Raw genomic sequence first — 13063 nt, forward strand, 5'->3', positions numbered from 1 at the left:
GTAGGCTGAGATGATTATGGTAGGCTTAAAAAAAGAGTCAAATGTTATGTTTTGCCTTTGCTGAGTTATAACATAGGGTCATACATGTGAGTGGCAAAGACTGTTTCTGAAATTATGTGGTACATTAGAAAAGCTGACTAGTCAATATTTTAATCTTCACTAAATCCATTGATTTCAGAGAATTGATTGGTACTGGGAATTCATAGTGATTAATCACTGCTAGCACAATAAAGTGCTTGGTCTTGAGGTGCAATCTGAATATTTTAATTACATGCATGAGCTTGAGGATGTGCTCAGAAACACCTACAAGAAGCAGCATAGCACAAACCAGGGACACATCCAACAGCAAAGGACACCATCGTAGGGAGAGACCCTGGGGTGGGGGGAAAGGAGCAGCCAGCTCACTCTTGTGGAGCCAGGGGTGGTCCAGGGCAGAGTCCATAAAGGTCCCAGACCACACTGGTGCACAAACAGATGGAGAACACTCTCTCCACCAAATGTGTTTTGCCAAGAGGAACTGGGCTGGGAGCTCTTCCTTCTCCTGTGACCCTTACCAGGAGGGATGGGGACAGTTCCTTCTCTCCCACTCCAGGTACTCTCTTTCATTTTTGATATTAAAACCAAATATACCTTTATTTTCCCCCAAAATGTGGTGAATTACATATGCAGTTCTCCCCAAATGAGCTCCACCCCCATGCCTCCATCTCCCCTCCCTCTCTAGCGCCTTGGCTTATTCTGTTTCTTTCTAATACTGCTTTCTTTGTTTTAGTAGCTTATGACAGTGGTAAAATAGACTAACACACTTGATTCTCATAATGTTCCAAGTAAAAATATTCAAATCACCTGGAGGCTCATGTGTTTTAAAAATAACTATTAGTCAACTCCATCTCAGTAAGATCAGATTGTGTAAGTCAGAAAAACCCCAGAAATCCCCCCCCCAAACCAGCCCCTTTTTAGATTGTCTAGAGAACAAAATGAATTGCAGATAACCTCTTTGGCTTTTGCTGGATGCAGCTCGCAGAGTTTCATGCTTTTTATCTTGCAACTTGAGTTACTCAATACCCCAGATCTTTCCACCAAACAGTGTTCTTCCAAGGCTCCCCAAATTAGCCCCAGGTATCTGCCAGTTGTCAAGACAACGATTATTGACTTGAAGTGCAAGAGCCTTTCTCAGAGCTTGGATTTTCAGGCAGGCACATGTATATGACGTTTTCAAAATGCATTCCCCTCGAGAACTTACTGTTCTTTCACATTTTAATTGCATTTTCAATGATCTAATTGGTTTTGATCCTTCTGTGTACAGGCAGCTCTTTGAAATGCTTTTATGAATAGCTACATATAATTCCTTCACCATTTCATGTTGTAGACTTTTTATTGCTAATAGATAATAGGATCAAATGAAACTTTCAATTTCCATACTTCAAGATAAAAAAATAAATTCTCAAATCTTCCTCTGAAATTCCTAAATCATTTCACATGTTGCTACTTTAAATTTGGCTACCAATAAATTTTTGTTGATTTTGTCAGTGAGGAGTGCCTAAGAAAATTACCATCAGAAAGTAACTGATTTTCTTTATAATTCTGAAAGACTATAAAATGAGTCAATAATGTGTAAGCAGTTTCTGTTCTCACATGTTAATGCCCAGCTTTATGCTTCTTCAGGAGAATATAAAACACACATTAAAGCCAGAAACAAAGTATCAGTGGATATTGTCAGGAATCTGTCAGCCATTCTGCAGTTTTCTTTGAGCTGCTTCTTTCGGTTTGGTTCCTCCGAGTCCTTTTTTGTTTTCTCTAAAGGGTCTTTTTAATACAATTTTTTTTTGCAAGTAGAATACAAAAAAAAAGTCCTTATCTTCATAGCACACCTATTTTAGTCCCTTTGATGCATGGTAATCCAATATGCATGTAACCTGGGGCTACTTTCAAAAAAGATCTGCAAATGATAAGAGCCATGTAATTCAGCATGACAGAATTTAAAAAAGACATTTGCAAGGCTATTTACAAGAAGAGCAGAAACTAACCTTTCATCTTGGTCTTGTTAGTATGGATCAAGATGGTTAGATGTAGATTGAGTAATTCTATATTTGTCAATCAGCAGCTTCACTGGAGCTGCTTTTAAATTTTCATAGTCTCGTTTGTGAGCACTTAAAAGAAAAGCTGTAATAGCTCATGCCATAAATTCAGTAACTATATTTCTATGCACAGGCATGTACATGTGTACATAATGTATAGCTACTAAAAGTTCCCTCAGAGCAAGACACATCAGGAAGTTTGTCCATGAAAACAACAGCGTTGCTTTTATAAAAGAGAAACTATTTCAAAGAGTATCCAGGGAATTAATGTCAACAAGAAATCCATCAAATCAGTATCAGTCCCCACATTCCTTCCTGCTTGGTCACATGCAGACTGCTTTGCCACTGCATGAACCAGAGCTTCAGTGTTACACTAACCTCAACCAAAGAGCCAAACAGTCGCTGTTCAAGCAGTTGGAGGGAAGCAGTTCTCCCATAAAATAAGTGAGGAAACAATTAAGTAACATCTACAGAGACTGAAATCTTTACAAAGAGGCGAGCTGATGGGAACTGCAGGACTTCTCACCTGAAGAGAATGTTCAGGGGGTTTCAAAATCTGTAACTGGTATCTAAAAGATGGGTCATCCTGATAACACTTGGGATGTGGTATCACAGAATCTACCAGGTTGGAAAAGACCTCTGAGATCATCAAGTACAAAGTGTACCAGACATCAGCACATCACCTAGTCATGGCACTTCGTGCCATGTCCAATCTTTTCTTAAATACCTCCAGGGATGGTGACTCCAACTTATTTCTAATAAATAAAAATAGGAGGTTTCTAAATAGGGTTTCTGACAAGCTCAAGAAGGAATCTTTTCCTCCCTGCACTGGCAGCAGTGCAAAATCAGCTAGAGGGCTGTTTGGTTGTTCACACCAAGCACAAAGCATCCCTCACAAATATATGTCAAGGCATTTTAAGCAATAAACGGAGTGGGCTAAAAGGCAACTGAAACTTTGAAAATAGGGAAATTCTAAGAGATCTCTTAAGGTTATCTTGATGTTTTCACTGCTCTTACAGGAACATGAGCTCGTACTGCTCACAATAGCCCTAAGTGGGACACTGCCTGTTCATCGCCTACAGTTCATGTACTTCAGTAGCACATAACAAATGAGATCTGTTCTGCTGTTATACAAACGAGTCCCAAGGTCATCTCCCAATGCAGACTTCCCCTTCAACACTCATATTTCTTCTCTTGGCTGAGGAGGAGTATGAAGAAATGCAGCATAGCATTTACTGTACAAGTGATAGGGTATCTGGAGAAACAGCAGCGTTAAACCAAGTCAGGAGCAGGGGATAAACTGGATTCAAAAGAAACTGTCAGGGACCTATGCCCAACACAGGAGACAGGAGGCAACAGGCAGGGTACAACTGTCAGAAGCTGCAAACTGCATTCGTATCTGTTCATGCTTGCAAAGCATCCTGTGCAGGCAAGGCAGGGACCTTGGATATCCTGGCAGGGAGAATGGCCAGCCTTGCACTTCCTACTTGTTTCTCACCAAGACAACTCACTAGCACATCCTTGACACTCTTAATCCTCCACTGGCTGGCACTAGTCATGCAGGCTTAAACAAGAAAACTTATTTCTGGGCTGCAATTCTTAAACCTGCTATAGCTGGGCTAACACAAAATTTTCTTTTTTGCCAGCACAGTAAAAATCACTCTTTTTTTTCACTTGGATCAATGAATAAAAGATTAAGACAAACATTGCCAGCAGTGACTGCCACTTGGGCATGGTGTATTTCAGGGTACTACAACACTGGTCAGCAAAGTCATATCAACACCTTCTGCCCTGTAGGTGTAAGCTTTGAATGGAAGATGAGAGAAAGGTCTGTGTTTAGATGGATTCTCAAGCAAAGAAATGAGTTAAAGGAATTTGTGGAAGACAGTGGTGTTTGAAGGACTCTGGGTGGGACATGACTCAGAGGAGTTGTAGAGTGCCGGCTGGCAGAGGTGTTTCTCTCCAGCTGATTCTTCCTCCTCAGGACCCTTCTTTTCCCACAGTTTTTTCTATCATGGACATCATCCCTTAACAGTCCCCCATTCTTGGACATTCCCGTGACTGGTCTAAACCAACCTTCTTCTGTTCAGATATGACAATCTGATCTTCAGGTGTAAGCTACAAATGATAACCCTTGGCCCTCCTTGCAAAGGAGCCCACACTCACCCACTGTGACAGCGCATCACTAGACAGAGGAGAGAAGGAAAGGACCAGGAGCAGGACTGGCTGCTCTTGGTGGGAGCAGGAGATGGGCCAGGCTGGAGCTCCAGCTGCAAGGGCAGCAGTGGGAGAGGGACCCTTGCACACGGCTGCCTGGAGTCCTTTGGCAAGGACAGATGCCCTGCCCGAGAGCATTGCAAGGCCTGGGCAGAGCTCAGCCCTGCCAGGGCTCAGCCAGCCTGCTCAGCAGCAGGAACAGCCCAAGGGTGCTGCAGGTGCTCATGGCTTTGGGGAAGGGATGAACAGAGGACACATCCAGACAAGCTGTGCTTGGGTGAGCTTTTGGCAAAGCAGCAGCTGCTAGAGAAAGAGCTTGGTAATGTGGAGTTTCAGAGGCAAGGACAGGCAGCTCAGCCACCCCCTCAGCTCCTCCTGTGCTGAAATCATCCAGCCCTGTGCCTTCAGCTGCTCTTCTTCTGTAGAGTCTATGTTTTATGAGCAAAAATTTGAGTTTTAGATGGATGGAAGAGGTGAGAAATCTTGCCACATATGCCTAGCCAGAGGGAAGCAGAGGGCAAATGACATGTCCCATCACTGTAATTTTTCCTTTAGGAGCTAAGGACATGAAAGAATAGCAACTCTATCAGTATTTACAGTCTTGAACAGGGGATTAAATGACAAAACCATCTAAGAAGTATCAGCAAACCCTATAGCTCCCTTGGCCCCCAGAAAGCAGCTGGTTCAAACCTTAGACCACCAGTTAGCCTTTGTTTTCTCCAAAGACTCTGTATTTAAAACTGCTGTGTATCTTCATGCTTTTACTTTCAATCTCTGATTACAGAAAGTTCAGTGTTGATGAAATATGTTCCAGGAAGAGCCCACCTTGAATTTCAGATTCAAGCTTGATAGAGTTTTTTAGGGTTGAGGAAAAGTTAAAAAACCCACAAAAAAACTTTTGAAAGTTTTTTTTTTTCTATTGCAGAGCTTTGCTATTTCTGTCTAAACCACAGAAATGGTTTTAGAGCAGAATTACTTTCTGAAGCTTAATGATGTAGCAACAATCCAAGTGCTTTCTGATATTATCCTACAACAGTAGCAATAGACAAGATTGTGTAATAACTGTCAAATGTTTTCTTTCTTTTCTTTTATTAAATACAGTTTCCCTACCAGAATAAAGAAAACATGCTCAGCATCTTTCTTGCACCAGAAGCAGCAGGGCTATTGAGAAGACATGCCTATCCATAGCCTCATATAAGAGAACACCTCTTTGTGTAGGGGAGAAAACTTTAACCCTGATGGTAGTTTACAGATGTTTCGAAATAAGTGAATTTCATAGAGGAAAATGTTGGGGCCATCAGAAATGTATTTCTGTAAGTTTTATAATCAGAAACAAAAATCAGTCTTATTTTCTTATCCTTTTAGACATGCAAAGCAAAGGCCTGGTCATAGCTATACACCTAACCCAAGTATTTAAACACTTAAGTGCTTGTTTAGTTGCAACCTAAAAGAGTGGCTTCAACTTCATGCTGAGAAAAAGGTTTCTTTTTTTGCACAGCACACTCCTTGCTGTAAGGTTTTCCTGTGTGTTTGTACAAACTTTTAGAATAGAAAATGCTGGCAGAGTTAAAAAAAAAAAAAGAAAAAAGAAAAAAAAGGAAGGAAAAACCCCAACACCAACAACCCAAAACCCATACCAGCAGCTGTACAGAATTTGATGTTAACTGCAGTTTAGAGATTTACTTGGAGATATAAATATGTGGCCTGAGTGGTCCTAAGCACACACTCTACCCTGTGCAATAAACAATAATGAGCCCTTCAGTTGTGCAGCTTCCATTTCATTATTTCACTATTTTAATAATCAGGGACATTTGTGGAGAAAGTTGCAATAAAAACGAGGGAACATAAAAATTTTGGGATACCTTTAGGTTATGCCTAAGTACATACAGGGAGATACACTAAAACTTTAATTAAAATAGTATTAATTACTGAAGGAATAGCTGAATTACTGAGCGATAATGAGCATGAAGTAACTGTTTTCAGATGGTCTAACTGGGGCAAATTACTCCCTAGAGAACTATATTGTAGTCACAAAATCAGAACATTAGGGATGTTAACATATGAAAAAGGACAAATGAAGGTCTAGTTAACATTCTAGCAGCTCATTTTCAGAACAGCACAGAACAGACATTTAGGCAAACCTCATTGCTTAGCAGCTTTATGAAGGTTACGTAAAAGAGGAAGCCATTCACACCCATCCTCTTTATGTAACTTTGAGTGAAAGGATATTTAAAAAATAACCCAGTCAAGTCAGAGTGAACACCCGAGCAGCATCTCTGCTCCATCCTATCTGTTTTCCTGCCAGTGCATGCAGTTGTATCACTGCTGTTGATTATGGGAAGAATATGATCTCTGTCCCATTGTATCATCAAAATGCATACTTGACAGAAGGATAAAATTCCCAAGACCAGAATGTATGTCTTAGGACTAGTGTAGCTCTATCAATGAAGTTCTGCCATAATATAAATAATCTTTTCTGTCCTGATTCCTAGAGCAATGACACTTGCGTGAGTGCACTGCCTGTTTCACTGTTTGCACCTTAATAACTGAGAACTTCTGCTGTTTAATTTTATCCAATAGACACAGGGTAGGGGACAGAAAAATTCTCAGAGATAATTAAGTTCCTGAAAGTTTCAGAAAAAAAATTGTGCCTGAAAGAGAAAGAAAACTCTAATTAGTGTTCCCACAGATGGGAGAGCAGGTAGGCTCATCTCCGGCTTGCAGCTAGTGACTGACTAATCTACACCCTGGAAATGGCAAACCATCCAGCACACAGATAGCTCCAGACAAGCACTGGAGAAAACAACATTATTCACAGAAGCTGAAGAATAAAGGACACACATGGGTAGGAAAATGGCTTAATTACTATGTGTGAAAAACCTTGAGTTAAAGCCACACCCCTCATTAGTGACATTCTGTAGAATAAGTAATTAAGCATCCAGTTCCCATACTGTGAAACTCCCAAGGATATCTACACTTTCATACAAAATGCATTGTAGACATGCAGCAGCTAAGCTCCCCTTTGCAGTGACAAAGCCCCATTTACACAGTTCTTCCAACACTAGATCTAAAGCCACAAAACTTCTTCAGGCCAAACCAGCTTCTTCTAGTGTTGCTAAAACACCTCTGCTGGTCCTGAATTAGTATTCTAAAAGATAAATTGGACTTACTCACCTCTGCTTCCCCACCACGTGCATCTTGTAGCCTTCCATCTTAGCAGGTTTCTAGCTTGTCCCCACCCCACAGTTTGATTCCTTTGATCCCTTTCAGAACGCCACACATTTTAACTTAGCAAACACCATTGCCTCTGTGCAATTTCTGTGCTCTCTCTGCATTAAAATCTGGCAGGTACATCCTCCTTTTGACTCACTGTTTAGCACTGACAACAGAACAGCAACAAAGCTTCCTGCCCTCAAATCAAGCCCAGCATGACTGAAACCATCTAAGTCTTGCAGTTATTCATAAAATCATGTCCTGAGCTGCAAAGCCTAAGAAGAACCTGAATGGGCAGGAGTGAATTGCAAAGTTTATCTCAGAAAAATCTAGACCTTTTCTGAATAGGAAAGTTTGCAGACACATCCCTGAAAAAAATTTGCTCCTTGTGTTATGCACTGTGTTCCAAAAAACAAATCAACCAATCAACCAAAACCCCAACAACAAAAAACCCCAACAAAGCACAACAAACAAGCAACCTCCAAAAAACCAAGACAAAACAAAAAACCCTACAAACTTTCCTCATAGTAATAATTCAGCTCAAATTATCCTGGACATACTTGCTGTGTATTTTTCTCCAAGATTTACAGTTCTCCAAAATAGGTACTCTCTGTATGTGCTCTAGAATATCCATATTTTTGATTGGATTAGTAAGCTTTTAGCCATAAAAGTATGTTTTTAAAAGAAAAATTAAAGCATTGGTTAAATGACACATTTGCAAACACTTACAATGGTCTCTTGAAACTTCATGTCTATTGTGAATTGAAATTTTATAGATAGTGAGAAACATTTCAGAGGAGCCAAATACTTTGAGTCTCTATTTTTCAAAGAAATCCCAACAGCAACAAAAAGCCAAGAAAGAAGGATCATTCCTTCTTGTCCACAACAATATGCTGAACAGGTTTGAAGCTGAAAAGGCTCTTTGGCTCCTTTTTGTGGCTGTGCTCTTGGTAGAGACATAAGAAAGTCCAAATGCAGGATCAGGTAACACCTCTGGTGTGGTAGCAAAGGAGCAGCTCCCAAAACATTGCAGCTGTCAGTCGCAGAGGTATCTCTCCATGAGTATGGTAACAAACACCTTTGGGCTCTGCTGACCTTTTCCAAGGACAATGGAAATGAAAGGGGAGTGTGTGTGTATTTATGGGAATACCAGACTCTACACTCAAACTTGCCTTTATTTCCTGTTGAAAAGTTTTGTATGGAGGCCTATGTTTGGTTCTTGGCTAGTTTACAATTTGAATTTATTCCCCTTGGAAGGATACTTTTTTCTTTGCTTTCCTCAGAGCATTCACAGCAGAAATTGACAGTACATTGCAGCCATTCATGTTTGTACAATTATTTCTACACGGTTAAAAAAGAGGCAGCTAAAATTGTGAATTTCAAGGCATCATGGTCTCATGATGCTTTCAGAGTCATATTTCCTGTATCCCTGCCTGCCCTACAATAAAACCAGTCGCACTCTCACAGAAGTGCAGATCTTGTTTCTCCAGTGCATCAGAAAAAAAAGAAACCTTGTTGGTACCTAAATACCGAGTGTTTTGGCAATATCAAACTTTGTAGCTATATTTATTTATCATGGCCTGGGTGGGCTATACTATTGTTGAGGTAGGTATGAGTTGAAGTGACATAAAATACAAGGCAGACTATGTTACTATTAAGAATATGCAATTTATAAGCTGCATTCTCTGATAACAGGTAGCTTTCAGAGGCACTAAATGTTATAATGTGCAGCACCAGGCTATTTGCAGAATGACACAGCTTAACCCAGAGAGAATAAACACAATTTACAGCCTAATATTTTACAGGCAAGCTAGGGCTGCTCAGTGGGACACTATTTCCTAAAAAATAAAGTGTTCATTTGAGGTTATATATGTGCAGTTCTAAGTGTGTTTATATACATAACACGAGTGTGACTATGGAGTGCATGTGCACGGAGTCATGAAGATAACCACATTTTGAAGTTATGTTTCTTTTAATATAATATTGCAATAATAGAAGTGAGGCCTAAATAGGCTGATGACAGGAGCTTCTCAGATGACACAGTCATAATATGTCTTATTCTCTCCACCAAACAAAGCCATGGAGCATATCAGCTGTTTGAAGAAAACTGCTCTTGTCAGGATACAGTGGGAATTTGGGGACAGTCTGTAACAAGCACTGTCTTGTCCTGTCATTCAGGTATTTCTTCTGCTCCAAGTAGAGGACCTATTCACACTGGAAATACATTAGCACATAACTAAGGTAAACTTATAAAAGGAATAGTCTAACACTTTCTATTACAGAACTGCCAAAGAAAAGTGGCAAAGTATTAATTCAATACAAAGAGTAAATATTAGAGACAGAGAAAACAGCTAGAGGAATAGATTGGAGGGTACTTTGTAAAATGTGCTGTCAGAAGAGGTTGCAGACAGTGTCTTTGAAGCTAATGCACTCAAGTTTCCTGAGGCTGGTGCAGCCTAAGGCTGGAGCATCATGTGAAGGAGACATATTTGTGTCTAATCCTGCTGGAGACAGATAAGTCTGGCAATTGAGACTGTGCGGGCCTGACAGCCAACGGCACCAGCTTCGTGATAGCACGAGATTGATGCTGAAGTACCAGCAATGCTACAGCACTTCTGACAGCAAGAAACCAACACATCAGACAAGAAATTGGAGACAGGGTATTTTCCAGTCAAACAAGATGTCTCTTCATGGAAAACATCAAATCTACCTTACTAGAAAAGTTCAATATTCATTTGATTGCTGATATCTTAGACTTCCTCCTTTCAGTGGTACTGTAAAATTTAGAGAAACTAGAATGAGACTTCAGTATTCCTCATGCTTCTTAACAAGACAGCATACGCTGTGATTTGTCCCTCAACAGGGAACTTGAAATACAAATCTGAATAATATTTGTCAAAATTTTCTATTATTCAGCATATTTAGTGTTCTCAGAGTTATCTGTCACACTTGCCTTATTCATTGAGGCTCGGAATAGATTTAGATAGCTTTGTACAATCTTATCATAATCCACTCCTTTTACCCTCATTTCCTGCACAGCTCTGTATCAATGACTACGTTTCACACTCTTGACTAGTTCAGAAAAAAAGGAAGCTCCCATCCACTCAGGATGATAATTCACCACAAACAAAAGAAAGGATTAGATCTAGTGACCAGTTTTTTCTTGCCCTGGAAGCAGAAGAGGGGGAAAATGGAAGGGACTGAGGTCACTTCACAGGAAGAATTACTAGTAATGGAAGTTAACCAAGGCTTGGTTCTAAAACAAAAATGTCTACATAATCATTGGTTTATAAAGTGGATAATAGGGCACAGTTTACTTAAAATAGCAAAATTCAATCAAATAACCAGAAGATGCTTCCAGTGTTATACCAGGATTCTCAAAAAATATCAAACTGACCCAGAAATCTAACAATTTTCAGAAATTTCCAATACTTCTGAAGAATAGCACAAATCATAAATTTGAAGAAAACCAATCCCAAACACTAAATCAATAGGTATTTGCCCATTGTTAAAGGTTTGCCATACATTAGCATACCAATATTTGTGAAAACACAATTATTGAAATAATATATAATATTACTTGATGAAAAAATGTCTTTTTTTAAAATCCAGATTTCAAGCTCCAAAGCAAACACATGATGAACAGGATCAGCTGCTCTTACTTCACTGACAAGAGCACCTGACCTCAAATGGTTTATGGTAAACGAAGAAATATATAGTTAATATATCCAAATTACAAAAAAAAAAAAAAATCCCACAAACCAAACTGAGGCACAAACAAAAACCCAAAACAAAACCAAATAAGAGAACAAAAAAATCCCCCCAGAAAACCCTGAAGTAACAAAACATGCTTGAAGAGAAAATTCTGAGAATACCACAACTAAGGTATGCAGCAGGTAAGGGAGGGTAAAGCAGTTTTGAAGCAAACACAATTTTTGAGGATCAATTAAAGAAGACATGAGGATGAAAGAGGCATTAGGCACCACAAATTTATGGCAATGAGTTCCCCAATATTAATACATGTTCTCTTTGTATCACTCTAAGTAGTTCTGAAAGCAAAGAGCTTGCAATGGATGCAATAAATTGCAGTGCACAGACACTGGATTTTAATTAGAATTACCTTGTATAGGTCAGAACTCTTTATTTAATGATTAAGTAGTTCAATTTGATATCATTGTGCTGTTTACCAACTCAAAACCACTGAGGTATAATCATGCAAAGCTGTTATGCAATGTTATTTACTAGCATTTTTTTATTTCCTGCTTCTCCCTGTAGCAAATTCTTAGCTTAAAACTCGTTGGGAATATGAATAGTTATTTGAACTCGAGCCAGGGGGATTCAAGTCTCCACAGTCACTGAACTGATCTTTACTGAGCACTATTTTATATTTTGCTAGATAGCATTCTAGAAAAGAAAAACTTACCTAAATGACTGAACTGATCTGGTTTCTTTAATTTTTAAAAGTATTTTTATAGCCAATGATGATTTTTAGATATAGACTCCATCCTAATTTGTCAATCTTTTTTTTTAATCCATTTACACTTTTTGCTTCGCTGTGACATAGGATTGGCTCCACCCCTGGAACACTGGCCTCTGGAACACCTTAGGAGAAGGTCTGCCACAACGTGTGGCCCAGGGTGAATCAGAACACCTTAACATCAGAACACACCTTTCATCAGAAACAAGCAGTTCTGCCTGAGTTCCATGAATGTACTAGAAAGAGAGAAGATCAGTGATTTCTGTCTTTAAGAAGAAGTCAACTTATTAAGTGCTAAGACAAGTGTGATTTGAAAACACAGGAGGGTATTTTGCTCTTATAACTGTAATTTATTGGCATTTCTTCCAAGTTGTTGTCTGTACTTTTATCCTTCAGATGACAGGATCGATCATACAAGAACACTGTCTTTATGTAAAATTTGCATAAGCAAAACATCCTTCAGAAAAAAACAAAATCCTTCAGAAAGGTATCATCCACCTAAGCAAGGGAAGTTTCAAGAAGCAACAAAAATGTTTACAGACTAATTTTCTAGAGTTACGCTGTTTAATTTCTATGCAGCCTTTATAAGGATAAATATATTGAACACAGCTTTTCTTTTCAGACATGTGATTTATCACCTGCATTCTTATTTGAGCCTTGACTTTTAGGATCAACCCCTATTTGCCATGTTCTTCAATGAACACAGCTCGCTATGCAACTTGAAAAGGAATCTGGAAATCAGCCTCACAAAAACTAGTTGCTTTAATTCCATGTCTATAGAACTGTGAGACTATTTAAGACAGGAAGAGCTTGACCCAGCATATCTTTTTAATCAGTCTGATAGGAGCTGTACAACCTATCCAGAAAGTTAACTACCTAAGCTGTAAAATGAAATATTCAAAGCATCTCTCTAAAAATATTCAACAGGCATTTGACAAAATTCTTTTAAACTTGTCAAGAGCATTTCTGGTACAATAATAACATAGGGGAAAAAATTAACCAGACTTTAATATATCAAACTCATATGAAATGAACAAATGGTTCAAAACTATTGACCCCATCCCTTTTTTCTAAGGTGTGA

The sequence above is a fragment of the Motacilla alba genome, chromosome 8 (genome assembly GCF_015832195.1).
Source record: "Motacilla alba alba isolate MOTALB_02 chromosome 8, Motacilla_alba_V1.0_pri, whole genome shotgun sequence".
NCBI lineage: Eukaryota > Metazoa > Chordata > Aves > Passeriformes > Motacillidae > Motacilla > Motacilla alba.